We start from the raw sequence: 17,296 nt of genomic DNA, 5'->3' as shown, positions 1-17,296 counted from the left end.
GAACTGGGCACCGCTCCCCTCCCGTGGTCTGTATGTCCACTATGCGTGCGGCAGTGCCCCGGGGCCTGCCATAGAACTGCTGCAGGAGATGGGGGGGCATTGTGTAGAAATTCTCTAGGAATCATGAGGCCAGTGGGTGACCACATGTCACCCCTGCCCTCTACCTGAGAGGGACAGGCCTCTGGCTCTTCCTTTTAGGGACTGGAGAGTGCTTTCTGGTATTGCTGTTGACTCAAATGGAAGCCACTCTCAGCTCCGAAGGGCTGAGCATCGTTCCGCTACTGTGGAAACTGCCACGTGGAGCAGCCAGAGCGGGTTTGACTCTGGATCCCAATCTGATGGGGATGGGAAGATCCTGGTGTGATGCAAGCCTGGGTCCCCTTGGTCAAGTCCCCTGCCTCTGGGCCTCAGCTTACCCCTAGTCGGGTGGGCTTGTCTGGAGCAGACGAGAGTGAGGTGCTGGCCCAAACGGCCGGAACCGCATTTGCTCAGGAGGTCAAGCGCCGTGTGGGAGCTAAAGCTGTAGCAAGCTAGCTCATCAAGGCCCCAGGGTTGCGTGAACTGGAAGACACAGTGGGTCAGACGCTGCCCCAAGCTGGCCAGTCTGCCTCCATGCCCAGGCCTGTCTCCCAGCCCAGGGCCTTTGTACTGCAGTTCGGATCCCCCAGCCCCTCCTCAGAGAGGACTTTTCTCACCCACCGCAGGCCCCATCACTTTTTCTCTGTCCTTTGGTGCCCTCAGAACACATCCGACAATACTCTTAGCTGATTTATGTGCATTTTTTCCTTCCCTAAAAAGAGTGTGAGATCTGAGGCAGGCACCCATGCTGTCTTCACATCCCCAGAACCTGCACCAGAGCTGATGTAGTACAGTGGGGGCTCCTGATACCCATGGGTGGAAAGAATGTTGCAAACCCCAGGACAGGATGATCCTGGGGAATGTATCCCCAGACTCCTGCAGGGAGAGACCACTGCCCAGCCAGCATCAGCTGCCACCTGGGGGCCCCATATAGTGTTTCCAGTCTGTCTCTTCTCTGAGGAGCCCCAAACTCCTTGAGAAGCCACAGGCAACCCTGGCCACAACCACGTGGGTATATGGTTGGGTGGGCAGTTTGGCCTGAGAGCTCAGGATGGAGCAAGCTGGGTGGTCAGGGAGGACTTCCTGGAAGAGGTGCCTCTGGCTTTGGCCTTGCCACATCCTTAGGCACTCTGATTCTACAGTGGGTGCCCGGGCCTTGGAGTCGGTACATCCACACAGGGTGAGGCCTGGGGTCACTTCCAGGTCTATAAGCTTGGTGGGGATGGGGTATTTGTCTGGGATAGAAAGTGACCTTTCCAGATGAAGCAGCCTGCCACAGATGGGGCATCCGAGCAATTGCCTGGGAATTGGGAGATTCTGGGCTCACCCTGTGAGGTTCTGAGGGCCGGACATAGTGACACCTTAGGAAAGGGAGGAAAGATAGTAAAGTCAGGCCTTAAAGCTGCGAAGGGCCAGACGTTGGGGAGCTGTGGCGTTAAGGCCTGGGGGCCGGGTGGTCCCTTCAGTCACGAGGATTGGAAGGTGCTGGGGAGTGGGCAGGGTGCATCTCCTGCGGGGTCTGGAGGGGGCAGGGTCTCACCAGCCCGGCTGGAAGGTGGAGAGTCAGCTGCATCTGCTGGATCAGCTCCGGGGCTGAGTGAGGGCAGGGAAGGCTCCCCAACCCTGGGCCCTGGAGGGGGCAGGAAGACGAGGCTACAGAAGGTCCTGGGTTGGGGGAGTGGAATGTGGGTGGGGGAGCTGGAAGAAGGTGGCTCACCCCAGCCCACGGTTGGCATGAGGTAGGGGACTGGGGGTGGGGAGAGGCAAAAGGGCCTGGCAGGATCTAGAAACAGCACTGGGTCCAGGTCTGGGATGGGCCGAGCCCGCAGGGTGGGAGGCCTGGCATCCTGCCCCTCGTGCCCCATGCCCAGCCCCCTCTCCGCACCACACTGATGCGAGAATCCCCACAGACTGCACTGCTCCAGAAGGAAGCGCTGGATAAGCAGATGTGGGGAGAGCAGGCAGCCCAGTTATAAGAGGCACTGACAGCCCAAAGGAAATAATCCCTAATGGCAGACTTCAGGCACTAAGGCATGACAAGGAGGGATAAGCCAGCTTGTGTTGGGCCAGACACGCCAGCATTTGCAGGTGTAGGAAGGAGCCGGGAGGCTGTGTGGTACGCGCAGGTGCACAGGTGGCCAGGAGCACGCCCTGCCCTCCCCCGACCCCACAGGCAAAATGCAGCCCACACTGCAAACCCCCGGAGAGGACCAGAGGCTGGCTGGAAACCAACATTTTATTGAGCTCCCCTCACCCCGCAGAAATCTATTCCAGCAGATTCTTTTTGCCACGGGCATCACAGATACGGGGGTGTGACCAGCACTCCCCCCGCTGCCCGCTATTTGACCGACCCCAGAGAGGGAGGCTGCTTCGCAGGACAGGCCACCGGAGAGCGGGCCGGGGCCAGGAGAGCAGGTCATTAACCAGTAACGACCCCAGAGGTATAATAAATTCATTTCTCTTACAAAAAACAAGGGAAAAACTAGGATGAACCTCAGTGTCCCAGCACTCAGAGTTTAAATATAAAAAAGGGTCATCAGAAAACAGTTAAGAGACAGCCAAACCAACAAGGCCACCTCCAGGGTGGCGGCTGGGCGGGCGGGGGGCCAGCCCCACCCCACACGGGCCAGCAGCGGGTCAGGGGAGGCGGCACCCCCAGCTAAGCATCACCACCACCAGCAGGGACAGCGCCAGCTCGGGCCACGGCCTGGGCGACACCTGTGGGATGAAGGTGGGGACAAGTGAGGACCTCCAGCCTGCAACAGGCCTCCTCGCTCCACACCCGCTCTGTGGCCGCGGGGACAAGGCAGGCGAGGGGCGGGGCGGGGGAGTCGGTTGTGGGGGGGGGGGGGACGCAGGAGCACTTCGCTCAGAACTGGGGGGGGCCTGGGGCGAGGTGGCCAGAAAGATGAGGAGCACAGGAGGGGTAGGAGAGGCCAGTGGCCCTGAGGACACGGCAGGAGTGGAGGCCAGCCCACCAGGGGCTGCCTGTCTGCGGGGAACTGGTGTGAGGGAATGAACTGGTGGGAGGGACATGCTACTGTGCTGGTGGGGAGGGAAAGGGAGCAGTCAGGAAAGCTGCTCAGGACAAGGAACAGCTGTGAGCAACCAGTCCGCCGGATGAAGGCGATTCCCGGCAGAGGGAAAAGCACGGCACAGGTGTGGAAGCAGGCAAGGATTCGTGCACCTGGTCCACAAACCAGAGTCTCAAACCCAGAGGCCTTTGGGACCAGGCAGCAGTAGAAATGGGGGAAGCAGGCAGGACCAGGTAGTAGGGAGTGGTGGGGACTGTGGCATCCAGAGAGGGTATGCCCCGGGGAGCAGCTGCTCTACAGCTGGCACCACTTGCAGCAATGTAAGTCAAGGTCATGGAATCAAGGCTTACCCTGTCCCTGAGGGTCAGGAAGCTCCAGAGCCTTCTGTTCTCCCCGAGGTTAGTGAAAGCCACCATAAAACTTCTAAGAACGTCCCTCAGTCCTATGTGGCTGTAGGGAAAAACAAGCTGTAAGACAAAGGGGGGCAGGGCCATTATGCAGGAACAGGGGCAGAGATGGCCTTGACTGTAGGTGACAACTGTGGGGAGAAGAGGGCCTGTCCCCTCCCACCGTCACCCTATCCCCCTTCCCTGGGTGCCTCCACCAATGAGAGGCCTCTCTCTATGGGCTGTTTCTAGTCCCGTATTCATCCTGCTAGGGGTCTGGACTTGCGTCCCGGAGCTGGCCCCAGGGCAACGCTCCACTGCCCACCGGCCCACTGAGGCAGGTCCAGGGGAGGAGGAGCCGTGTTCTGAGAGAGGCCCGGGCCTCTTCCTCAAAGGAAGGCTGCCTCCCCTGGAGACCAAGAGACCATGTCAGCTTGCGTCCCGGTCTTTTGTGGTAGGGTCTCTCCGTCCCCACCTGGGCAATTCTGTGAGGTTCTGAGAACCTGCAAGGCAGCCAGCAATTCCCGGAAGCTGAGTCCTCACGCAAGAGCCCCGTCCCATGCAGAAGGCTCTGCCCACACGGCTGGGCACAGAGCTCCATCTTGGCTCACTCAGCAATTCCTGTCATTTTAAGTCAAGGCTCTGCTGGAAAGGGGCTATCTCGGCTCGACGAGGGGAGGAGAGAAAGGCGCTGGGGTCTGTGGCCCAGGCCAGCTGCAGGAGCTGGGGACCCAGCGGGGGAAGGGGGAGCTGCGGGCTTCAGGGCTGCCCAGGAGCGGAGCCACCGGGGGCCAGCCCTGGGCTGTGGGGGTCCTGGGCCGGGCAGGGGCTCGTCACCTGTACACGGTCATCCGGATGGGCTCGACGAACTGGGGCAGCAGCAGCCTCAGCTCCATCTCGTCGGCAATGGAGGCCAGCTGCATGGCCAAGTAGTGGGGGCCGTCACTGCAGGGAGGCCACAGGGAGCTAGGTGTGGTTGCGCTGGTGACCCACAGCCCCAGACCGACAGGCTCGTCGCGAGGTTCAGGGGCAGGGAACCTTCACACACCCCTCCTCTGGCTCCCACTTTGCTTCAGAAGAAGCCCGTGGGGTGCCCTCCCCTGGAGTGCAAGTCCTAGACCCCGGGGAGAGGGCTGCCCAGGAGAAGCCTGTGCCCGCCCCGCCTTGTGGGAGTGCAGGGAGACACTGAGAGCCTGTGCCAGCCGTCAGCTTCCCTTTCCCCTCCCAGGACAACTGAGTGCCCCAGAGAACCCTGGGAGGGACCCTGGCACATGTCCCCTGGACCCCAATCCTGAGATTACCTCTGATGGCACCACCCCTTCTCAGAAAGGGGGGGCTACCTGGCCCCTGTCTAGGCCCCCCATTCTCACTGAATGAGTCCCTGATGGAAACGGGGGTGTGCACACGCCCACCGGGCACCTGGGCCAGCTTCAGCTCTGCTCTCAGCGGGCTGCCCACATTCCATCCCGGTGACTTGGCTGGGAATTCCCAGAGCTCCGAGCCCCTCCCAGCCTAGCCTTGGCCACCTGCCCAGTCTGGGGTAGGGGTTTGCTAGGGAGGGCTGGCTGGCAATCAGGTAGTGGGTTGGGCTGAAGTCAGGACAACACTGGCCCGGGCTCCATCTACAGATGCAGCGTGGAAGGGAAGGTGGCAGATTTTCAGGTCCCTCCAGCCCTAAAACCCCGACCAGTCCCAAACCCCAAGTCCAGGACCTAACGGCTAAGAGATTCCTGAGGCCTAAAGCAGGGGGAAGCGTCCAGAACCCTGGTGCTGATGCTGGGACAATCTCTTCTTGGCTGCCCTGACAACTGGGGTCAGGTCTGCATCTGAAGTGGCCTCCTTCGGATTTTCTAAAACTGAATCCATCTCTTAAGAGGCCTTGAGGTGACTGTTGTCCTGAGGGCCAGGAGGCACCCTGTCTTAAGGCCACAAGCTTGAGTCATTTTGATGGCCAGTGCCCCAGGGCCATCCTGGGACTAAGAATATGCTGGGTGCTCTGAGGGGCCCCTCTGTGAGCTGCTGTCAGAGCACAGCTGCCTTGCCCAGGGTACCTGCCTGCATGACCACGCCCGGGGAATTTCCACTCTGCAGCCCTGCCTGGAGAACCCAGAAGGCTCTGCTAACCACCCCGCCACGGTCACTGACCAGGAATGGGGGTGGGCGGGGCCCAGAGGCAATTGGGACCTACCTGTAGGGGTAGACAGGGTGGAACTCCAAGATATTGGTCACGCTGGGAAGCCCCTCACCTTGGTCATCCAGGAAGCCAGGGCCATGGTTTTGCAGGAAGGTGTACAAAAAGAGGTTCCTAGAGAGGGGTCTTGCTTGATACATTTCTTCTCTGGAGAAAAAAGACGTAGACTGGATGCTTTGGGGTGTCACTCACTAGTCACCTTACCTCTACCCTAGCTCCCCCTGGCGTGAATCCTGCTGTGTATGCTGGCTGTGTGCCTCTGGGCAAGTCACCGTGCGTCTCTGTTCTGTCATACACCCCTCAGGGATTTGGAGAAGATTCATAAGTGCCCTTGCCTTTTTCTCTTTTTTTTTTGTGAAAAGAGAATCAGGGAATTCCCTGACAGTCCAGTGGTTAGAACTTGACACTTTCACTGCCATGGCCCAGGTTCAGTCCCTGGTCGGGGAACTAAGATCCCGAAAGCCGTGGGGCACGGCCGAAAAGAAAAAAAGAGAAAACCAGACTACAAACGTAAGGTTCTAATACTGGCCCCCAAGAGGCCTGTAGTCAAACTAAAAAACCCAAGTGTCTGGTGTCACAGTGGACTAAGGCTGGGCTCCAGCAGGAGAGCCAATTCCTTGGGTTCTGCCAGCTTCCAATTGCTACGCCCCTCGAGCAGAAAAAGCATCCACAATCCCAACTCCCAGAGGGATATTGCCAGTTTCTAAACACATGCACAGCACACACATTTTCAAAAATGGGATCACTCCTGGGGCGGGGGGCGGGGGAGGAACGAATTGGGAGATTGGGATTGACATATATACACTACTGTGTATAAAATAGATAACTAATGAGAACCTAAAAAAAAAAAAAATGGGATCACTCCTTACATAGTATTTTATAACCTCCTTTCTTCGCTTGACTGTCTCACCTCTCCACCCCCCTGGCTCCTTGCTAATAGAACTAGTTTTCTTTGGGGTGGCCCTGATCTGTGTTCATCTAAGGCAGTCCGACACTCCTGTTCTCACTTTCCTGGCACGCCCTGCAGCTAGTGGTGGGCATGTAACCCAGTTCTGGTCAATGAGGTCTCAGAAGTCTGACATGGGGGCTGAAAGGGAGCAGACACGGCCTGGGCAGCTCTGTTTACATGTTCACATCATTGCTTGTGATAGCCGGTGAGGTGTGACCGTGTTCACCAGAATTTACCCCACACTGTATCAAACAGCCTTCAGTCCAGAATATAGTGAATGAAGAACCAAAGGGCCTGAGTTCAAGTCCCAGCTCTTCCACTCAGCAGCTGTGTGATGTCAGTTTTCTCATCTGTAACGTATCAAGAGGCCCCCCCACTGGGCTGTAGGGGAATGAAGGAATCTCCTTTAAGTACTTTGAGCAGAGCCTGCAACACGGGGGGAACAGGCACTGTTATGACCTCTGTACTTCAGGCCATTATTCTTATAATAATAATAAATTGTAGGGAATTCCCTGGCGGTCCAGTGGTTAGGACTCCCCGCTTCCACTGCAGGGGGCACGGGTTCGATCCCTGGTCGGGGAACTAAGATCCCACATGCCGTGGGGCACAGCCAAAAAAAAATTAATTGTATTAATAACTACTTGGCTTACACCCAAGCCTCCTGCTCCCCAGGCCAGAGTGGACCAGCGTTCATCCCTGAAGCGGACTGCAGGCAGGACGTGCACGGGCACAGAGACACGGAGCTAAACAAGCGTGCGTGCGCTTACCACATGCTTTCAGCATTAAAGGGTGACGGCTGGAAATGCAAAGAAAGACAGGGCAGGGGCTCGTGGGCACACAGGTAAGGTTCCTGGGTCCTCCAGGTGTCTCGGGGCAAGTCTAGACAAGTTATTCTCAACAATGCATCCAAACTGCATGCAGAGATGGACATGACGTCATCAAGGGCGCAGACAGGTATTTGGGGGTCTGGGGCACTCTGGCCTTTGAGAAAGAAAACTACATAAGGACAGCATTGTTCCAGAGAGAATAAATGCCCAGAATTCGTATCAAAGAGAGATGGCTGTTTCAGTTTCCTAAGAGGGAAACAGTTTTACATCTGTTCCAGATGAAAGCTCAGTGTGAAAGGCAGGTCCGCAGGAGCTGGGGCTGGAGAGATCAGACGTGTAAACACAGCCACAAAGGCCACAAAAGAGCCCCGGCCTGACATATGCCACCCGCACCTGTCAGGACAGCCCCTTCCCCTGTGGGCTGAAAGGAGCTGTCAGGTCAGATCTGGTGGGTGGAGGGGGAGGGTGGCCCCCGGCAGTGTTGGGGGAAGGGTGCTGCCACCTGCTGAGGGCACCTGCAGGCAAAGTGTTAAAAGCAGGCCTGACCCAGTGACTCCTCCACACCAGCAGGCCAGCACACACCTACAGGGAGAGTCACGGGGACTTTTCTAAGACCCCACACCCAGCAGAGGTACCACTCTGGGTGCCTAAATCTTCACACATTTGTTCTAGAGACTGCTGGGTATCGGTGAAAAGCCATGAGGTGAATCTAGATCCACCTGCCATCCTTGAGGAAAAAGTAGATGACAAAACTAGTATAGTTTGAAGCCACTTTTGTAGCCAGGGTTGACTTTCATCCCTTCCCCTTTTGATTAGGGGAGGCTGAACCAAGGTTACAAATCCTACTCCCAGGCCCCAGACCCCTGCGGGGTTGGGGCGGTGCATGGACACCACTTTGGGGCGGGGTGGACTAAATTAAGTTAGGTTTACCTTAAGAAAATTGTAAATGAGTCTTAACAAGCTAGATCAACATACAAAAACAGCATTCCTACAAGGCAACTAGAAAATATTATAGACAATAAATACATCTACAGAAATATAAGTTTTTTGATCAGGAATGAATTTAAGAAAGGATGCTTAAAATCTTTATGGACAAAAATTTTAAATTCCATTAAAGGACTTAAAAGACCCAGATAAATGGAGGCAGGTTTTAACATTGCATAGGTTGTAAGCCCTGTGAACTTGACCTTGTGTTAGGCTGGCATTTCAGGAATTGTGACCAGGAGCTCTTGCTGCCCTCAGGCCCCAGGGTGTCTATGCAAATGGCTATTTTCCAGGGAAAGCTGCCCCAGCCGTCATTTGCATCAGTCTCCCCGATCCCTCACCCCTCCACCCAAGCCCAGCCCCCTGGGCATGGGGCTCTTCTCTTCCCAGAGATGGCTTATGCTCCCGCGGACACCCCTTCCCAAGGGGTCACAAGGGGACTTCACTGGGCACGTGGCCTGAACCTCACCTTGACCCACCGTCCCAATATCCCTCGTCCCCAGTAGACATGCCTAGAATCCTTGGGCACCTTGGGTACCAAATGGGATGAGGGGCCCTACCGGGCAGGTGCCTGACCAGGGACAGTGGCTACTGGCAGCTTGGCCAGGCTGGGGGTGAGGCCTGTGCTGCGTCTGACCAGCTCCATGGATGGCTGAGCAACGGAGTGGTGCCTCCCCAACCAGACTGAACTGTTTGGGGGCAGGACCTGCGTCTGCACCTTCATGTGGGTCCCCAGACCCCTCTGGACCTCTCTTGAGCTGGCCTGGGAAGAGAAGAAAGACACCAGACTCTCTTCTCCCCTTGCTCATCATCTGAGCCCTGCACGGATGCTCCAAGGCAGGTGGGGGAATCTTGGGTTAACGTCCTAACCCACCTACTCACTTGCAGTGAGATCTTGGGCAAGACCCTCAATTTCCTTATCTGTTAAATGGGGATAATGGTCCCAAGCTAATAGGGTTCCTTTTCCAGGCAAGAACCAGCACTAACTGTCTTATAATTCTGGCTCATGTTTGGGTATCTACTATCGTCAGGCAGTGATTGAAGCCCTCCCTGTATACAGATTAACTCTAAAATGCTCCCCACTTAATCCTGTATCTAAGTCAGAGAAGTGAAGATTGAATCCAAGTCCTCAGCCCTCTTGCCCCTAGCGAATGCAAAGATTCTGGCTGGTATTAATGGAGGAGAATCAGCAGCCAGGCCTAGGCTGGCCTTGGGCCTCTAGATCTGAGTGAGAGAACAGTGTGGCCAGAGGGCTGGGGGCAGGGTCCCTACAGCAGCCTGCCAGCGCTGGTCCCTCCCAGCTGCCCCATCACCCCAGTGGAGGCCCAGGGCCGGTCCCTCCTGCCTGGCCCTGCTCCTGCTGGGGTCTCCAATCTGATCTCCACTCAGCAGCCTCAGATCTGACCCTGCCACCCCTTCTTAGCTCCCCAGTCCCCTCGGGAGACATGCTACACCATTACCAGGGCCCTCTTCTCCCCCTGGTCGCCTTAGCCCTGCCACCCCAATCCTGGACCCGGTTCCCACCACACTAAAGAGCACGTGCCCAGACGTGCCAAGCCTCTAGTCTTTGCCTGGGCAGTGCCACTGGCCATCCTCAGTCTCCTTTTGACATCCCTGTTGGTCCCTGCTGGGTGTCCTTGGGTAAGTCAACCTCTGTGCCGAGCTTACTCACTCCTCAATAAGGACGCTAACAATAGCCATTTCACGGGGGACAAACATAAGCTGGGACTTCCCTGGCGGTCCAGTGGCTAGGACTCTGAGCTTCCACTGCAGGGGGCCCGGGTTCGATCCCTGGTCAGGGAACTAAGATACCGCAAGCCACATGGCGTGGCCAAAAAATAAAAATAAAAAGAAGCTGCCGTTACTGTTAATCTCTGCTTCCTGGCACACAACACAGAGCAGATAAATGCTTGTCGAATGACTAAACAAAGCCAAGTACTGAGGTCACTGCAGCTGCGGATCCAGGAGCCTGGACTGGTTTCAAGCATCTATTTTTTTCCAGCATATTTGCAAATGAGTAGTCTAAAACCCTTCTTTGGTGAAAGGAAGGCACACCCACCCAGGCTGCAGCCCACACATACCCTCCTGCACACTCAGTGGAAACCCATCTTCCTCCAGAGCTCGGGATGCAAATTGCTGTCCCCACAGCCATGAGGACGCCTGCAGGGCTTGGACGGGAGGGCAGGTTCTGGACCAGCCAGCCTGCAGTGTCACTGGCTGTGCCCCTTCCACACACACACACTGAGATGGGAACAGCTGCCCCCTCTTTGGAGGAGGGACCCTCAGTTGCCCTAAGCCCAGCCTTCCCCCGTCCCTGCAGGCCTTGCAGCAAAGCAGGAACAGGTGATGACCCCTCTGGGACCACATCAGGGCCATCTGGTAAATGGAGTGCTGGGTGCCAGGCCAGTGGCTGCTGGGTGGATCCAGCTGGAAAGCCCTGGTCCCCAGTCTTTTCCTTTGGGGCTTCCCGCCCCCTCCATGAGCAGGGCAGTGCCCTGGCTTACAGAGCACCCAGTGCTCAAAGCATCAAGCGGAAAAGCCCCGACCTCAGCAAGACAGACCCAGTTTCCAGTCCCAGCTCTGCTACGGCTGTGTGACCAGAACCAGAGAGGGCTCTCGAGCACAGAAGTGGCACAGCCTCCAGGACTGCTCAGAGGAATAAAGGATACCACTGTTGCCCATTTTCTGCCACCTAGCAGGGGCTCCACAGCTGGTTAAGGAATCAACAGACCCAGAAGGGAATGGGAAACAGCTAGTCCCTACTTCTCTGGGGGCCAATTTGACAGTCTCTACCCAAGTCACAAATGCACACAACCCTTTGATTTCCGGAGATGTGTCCTCCCTGAGGCCGGCCTGTACCTGGCAGGATCTTGCTGCGCCAGGATCCTGAAGGCGCGTGCACACAGCAAGGAGCACGGCTTAACTGTGCTGCCACAGGGGTAAGAAGAAAAGACAAACACCTCCACCCGCGTGAGTGCATCTCCTGAAGGAGAAAGGAGATGAGTAAAGAGGGGAAGGGGCCTCTCTGGGACAAAGGTAGGAAGGAGACTGAATTTTTACTATAAATGTTTTCCTCTTCCTGAACATGTGCTGGTATCACTGATTCAAAAAAGAAAGCAAAAGCAACTGTTTCCAGTTCATAGCTTTAATTTGCAGGTCTGAGATGCTGTTTGTCTTAAAGGTCTGTTTCAGGAATCAGGCATCCAACCCCTCCCAGCCCCACTCCCCGCCCCTCCCACCTGGCAGGAGAGGTCCAGACTTATGAACCTGCAGATGCCCCAAGCAGCTGGTCTGACGTGGGTGGGGTCACTTCGCTTAAGTGACAGAGAAATACCTGGGGGACAAGGAGAGAGGAAAGAAAGGAGGGAGAGGGAGAGGAAAGTAAGGAGAGGGAAAGGTATTTCAAGCAAAAGGTTGGAAATGCACCTGTGGGGTGGGCAGGAGTTAGAAAGCCGCAGCATGGAAAGGACCCCCCCCCCTCAAGTCCTACTACCGCAGCGGCACCGGAGCCCTCCCTCCACCTTGAACCCCAGCACAGGTGCTGGCCTGAGCCACCTGGGACCAGGTGCAAACACTGCCATCCACTGAGCAAGAGATCCAGCCTCGGCTTGGCTTCCGGCCGGGGTGGCCTCAGGCAAAGGCTGCCCACTCTGGGCCTGGTGCTTAACGCTCAGTAACCCCACACCCTTTTTATTTGCATCTACTGAGTCCAGCCTCCGTCAGAACTGAGGGTTGGAACAGGGAAGGGCTTGTCACACACGTATGCGGAGGAGCTACATTAAATCTGGCCTCAACTCCAGGACACACTCTTGGCCGCAGTTTAAGGTCACAGTTTGGCTGGAGCTGCTCAGGGCTGTCTGGGCTCCAGGTCCGCAGCGCCTGGCCCAACGAGCTCCGGAATGTCAGCGGAAAGAATGATGCAAGACCAGCGCCCCCTTCTCCTCCCCACCTGGGCAGGTTGGCCACCGCAAAAATGGAAGGAGCTGGGGCCTCTGGGTAGCATGGAAAGAAGTCACGGTTAGCCGTGAGTGACAAGAGCAAGCAAAGGACCTGCTGTTTATGCAAATGTTTACGTCTCACTGCTTACACAGTATTTATGAATGGAAACGCTGTAAAAAAGGGACCCTGGGCTGGGCGCACACCTGGGTTCCGCTCCAGCTTGGCTGTGCTACTCTGGACAAATTCCTTAGCCCCTCTGGACCCCTAATTCTTCACTTGTAAAACAAGCATTGGGGACAGATTCTTTTCTGTCCTTTCCTGCTCAAATATCCATTAAAAAAAAAACAAAACTGTAGAGAAAGTGTAAAAGATTAATAATTCTCTTAACTAATTTTGAAATGGTTTTCAACCAGTTCGCTGAGGTCTGAAAGTTTCTGTCCCGCCCCAAATTCCTCAGTTGAAAACTTAATGCCCAGTAATGGGAAAAGGAGGTGGGGCCGCTGGGACGCAAGTAGATCATGAGGGCTCTGCTAGTGGGTTCCGTCTCTTCTAAACGAGGCCCAGGAGAGCTCCCTTCCCCATCCTCCACTGAGGATACAGGAAGTCTGGGGCACCCTGACCTTGGACTTCCAGAATCCAGAACTGCAAGAAATAAATGTCTGTGGCTTATGAACCGCCCAGCTTGTGGTATTTTGTAAGAATACACACTTCAATGAATTGAACAGAAAAAAGGCAGGGGAAACATGGTGAGAAGACCCTGGAAGGCCAGGTCGGAGGGGATCCCAGTCGACCAAGTCCTTGTTGACGCCCCTGTGTTTCTCCATCACCATTAGAAAGGAAGGGTGCCAAGATACCGCTTGGGTCTGCAGTTTAAGTTTAAGAAGCATGTATTTCAAACAATAAATGCCGAAGAGGGTGTGGAGAAAAGGGAACCCTCCTACACTGTTTTTGGGAATGTAAACTGATGCAGTCACTGTGGAAAACAGTATGGAGTTTCCGTAAAAAACTAAAAATAGAGCTGCCACATAATCCAGCAATCCCACTCCTAGGCATATATCTACAAAAGTTGAAAACTCAAATTCAAAAAGACGCATGCACCCCCAATGTTCATAGCAGTGTTATTCACAATAGCCAAGACATGGAAACAACCCAAATGCCCATCAACACATGATTGGTTTTAAGACGTGGTGTGTGTGTGTGTGTGTGTGTGTGTGTGTGTGTGTGTATACACAATGAAATATTACTCAGCCATAAAAAAGAATGAAATATTGCCATTTGCAGCAATATGCAATATGTATGGACCTAGAGATTATCATACTCAAACAGAGAAAGACAAATATTACATGATATCACTTATATGTGGAATCTAAAACAGTACAAATGAATTTATTTACAAAACAGACTCAGACACAGAAAACTTATGGTTACCAAAGGGGAAGGGGGGGATAAATAAGGAGTATCAGATTAACAGATCCACACTATCATATACTTTTTTTGTTTTTTGGCCGTGCCATGCAGCATGCGGGATATCTTAGTTCCCCGACCAGGGATCGAACCCGCTTCCCCGCGGAGTCTTCACCACTGGACCACCGGGGAAGTCCCCACACCATCATATATAAAGTAAACAAGGATTTACTGTATAGCATAGGAAACTACATTCAGTGTCTTGTGATAATCTATAATGGAAAAGAATTGAAAAATATATATATTTTTTCTGAATCACTTTGCTGTACACCTGAAACTAACACAACATTGTAAATCAACTATACTTCAGTTAAAGTTCCTAAGAAGAATTGAAGTGAAGGACTACGCCCTGCTTTCTTCAGTTTTGGGTCTCCCTCCAGCGCCATGGCGTCTCAACCACTCACTAGATCCTGTCGCGGACTGCTCCAGTCGGCAGCCTTGGGGGCTCCCATTTCCTCCCTGGGACAGATCTCAGCTCCCCACTCCCACCTTTTCACACCCTCAACCCCACCTTTACACCCTCCCTCTGCCTTCCCCAGGTTGGCATCGGGGACCTGCTTCTTCCTCCAGGCCCAGCCCAGAACCCACCTCCTTCCAGGACAGAATTATCTGTTCCGTACCCAGCATCCTGCGTAAACAGACCTGGATTAGGCGCTTAGCCCATTATGGTCTCATTAAATGTCTACCTGTCTATCTGCCCCGGCTCAGAGCAGGAACCCGGTGAGCGGGGACAGCCCAGTGGGAACCAGACAGTACAATGTCCAATAGAATGAGGGAACTGGGCTCACAGGACAGTCAGCTCCTGGCTGGGGCACCCTGGACTGGACAGCCTCACCTTTTGAGAGGAGGCAGAGGCTGCGTGCATGGTACACAGTCAGCGCTCACTAATGGGAAGCTCTCGTCTGGTGAGCCTGGAGCTCAGGACAGGCGCACGCCCACCCCGTGTCAGAGCTGGGATTTCCCGGATGCGTCATTGTCGGCACACGGGAAATCCGGCCCATCTCCCTGCCCGGCCTCAGCGCCTCCTCTGAGCTCCAAGCCAGACACAAGTGACCCTCCCCAGATAGCCACGTGGGGCTGCCCGCTCCGGCCCAGAGCTTGCATCTCCTCTCAGACTCTGGGTGACCCCGTGTCTTCTCCCACCTCCAGAAAAACAGGTTTACCAAGCAGTGCCTGACAAGGCCCAGCGGGTGTTTTGTGTTGTCACATCCTAATATTGACACTAGGATAATCAGCTGCCCTCCCCCGAGCCCGCCCCAGTGCCCTGACCACCAGGCCTGGCCTCTCCTGCCTGCCTCAGGGCCAACGAGGGACTCGGACCGGGGACTTATTTGCTTACATCCAGCGCCCGGCCCCAACCAACCCGCGGCAGGACAAAGCCACGGCTGCACACGTCCACTCCAGACCCGCTGCAGGCTTCCTGGTGGCTGCCGACAACAAAATCCCGAGCGTGCCGGGAACTTCCTTGAAACCCCTTGGAATTGTTCTGAGCCAAGAAAAAAACAGCCGGACTCTCGTGGGATCCACTATGTCCACGGCAGGGGAAGCAAGAAGCCATTAATTGTCTACAAACTTAATGGGTTCACTAAAAACAGGATGCTTTCCAGGGAGAGGGGAAAACACCTCCGAGGTCAGGGTCAAGACCCACCGATGGATGGAGCCCTTCGCGGTGTACCCCCTTCCATTTACTAGAGGATTGGACATGAAAAAATGGAATAACACTGCTCTCTGCTTTCTTTGCAGCTCAGTTTTTATACCTACTAACCACTTAATAAAATTTACAATAAACATACATACAACCCTCTAACCAGCTTCTTCCCAGAGTGCCCAGGCTGTGACGGGCACTGGAGATGCTCTAACGAGTGTGACCTTTCTACATTCCTCTTCTAATGGAACTACAGCCTAGTGTAAATCACACGAAGTGAGCACACACAATTTCCACACTGTCTTGAGTGTCCTGAAGACAGTAAAGTCAAGTCTTAGGCCAGCCCACACTCTGGAGCGTTTCTTCCAAGACTGTTCCTCACTTTCTGAGACGGACCGCATTCTGTCTATGGAATGTGTATCTCTCTAAATAAATCCACTTCTTACCTATCCAAAAAAAAGGTACTAGGCCAGAGGAACCGCTGGGAAGAGTGGGAGGGCTGTAGCTTTAGATCAGGTAGTCAGGGAAGACTTCTCAGAGAAGGAAGCAACTGAGTTGAGATGATGAGTCTGACATCCACAAAGACCCGTGCTGCTAAGCGCATCACTCCATTTGTTTTAGGCCTCACACCCTCCCATGCAAGGCCGCACAGAACCCCTGATGCTTGGAGTAATATTCCTGCTGACATAGTTCCACCAAAAAAAAGAAAAAGAAAGACCACCTGGCAGCCATCTTAGAAGGTAGATTAAAAATGTTCCCCACCCTTGCAGTGGTTAAGAATCCGCCTGCCAACACAAGGAACACGGGTGCCATCCCTGGTCTGGGAAGATTCCACATGCTGAGGAGAAACTAAGCCCGTGAGCCACAGCTACTGAAGCCCGCGCACCTAGAGCCCACGCTGCGCACCTAGAGCCCACGCTCCGCAACAAGAGAAGCCACCGCAAGGAGAAGCCTGCGCACCGCAACGAAGAGTAGTCCCCGCTCGCCGCAACTAGAGAAAGCCCGCGCGCAGCAACGCAACGAAGACCCAGCACAGCCAAAAAGAAATTAAAAAAAAAAAAAAAGTTCCCCACCTTAAAGGACATTTTGAGGCACTCCCTGAAAGCCCACACTCTGGAAGCCACCCCCTCCAGACCCCTCAGACATTTTAAACCAAACCCAAGCAAAAATAAACTTGTACAGTCTAATGTTGGTAAGCCTGGAGAAGCCACAGTGACCTTGAGGTTAAGATGGTGGGAAATCCCCAAATCCTGGAATGAGAAGGGAGGGGAGATGGGGGCGTGGTGCAGAGAAGAGCAGCACCAGCAGCCAGATGCTGAGACTGGAATCCAGGCCATTTAGGGATCAGGTGCAAATCACCCAAAAAGTGCTGTGCCTAAGGACCCATTCCAAGGGCATGTCCAAAATAAGTAGAAATAAGGTTAAAGTGTTAACTCCAGAGAAGTCAGTAACAGTCACCAACACTTGGGGGTGGTGTTCCTCCGTCCCTGTTGGGAAACCTCATGGACCCATTTCACAGAATGAGCAAACTGAGGCTCAGAGGCGGAGTAGCGCGTCTAAGACAACACAGCTGGAAAGTGGCTGCGTGGAGAGTTTGGCCTGGCTTCTAGGAAACGGCTCGTAATGCCTCCTGAACTATGTCTCAGTTTCTCCATCTGTAAAATGAGGCCTCCCATCCTTGGAGGCTGGCCAGCACAGAGCCCTCCCTAGCGTGGTAAGGATAAAGCCGATAACCCTCCCTTCTTCCCTTCCTGGGCAGCTGGAGCGAAGCCTGCGCAGAAAACCAAGCCACATGGGT

Source organism: Eschrichtius robustus, chromosome 13 (assembly GCF_028021215.1).
Source record: "Eschrichtius robustus isolate mEscRob2 chromosome 13, mEscRob2.pri, whole genome shotgun sequence".
Lineage (NCBI taxonomy): Eukaryota > Metazoa > Chordata > Mammalia > Artiodactyla > Eschrichtiidae > Eschrichtius > Eschrichtius robustus.
This window is presented reverse-complemented; position numbering follows the sequence as displayed.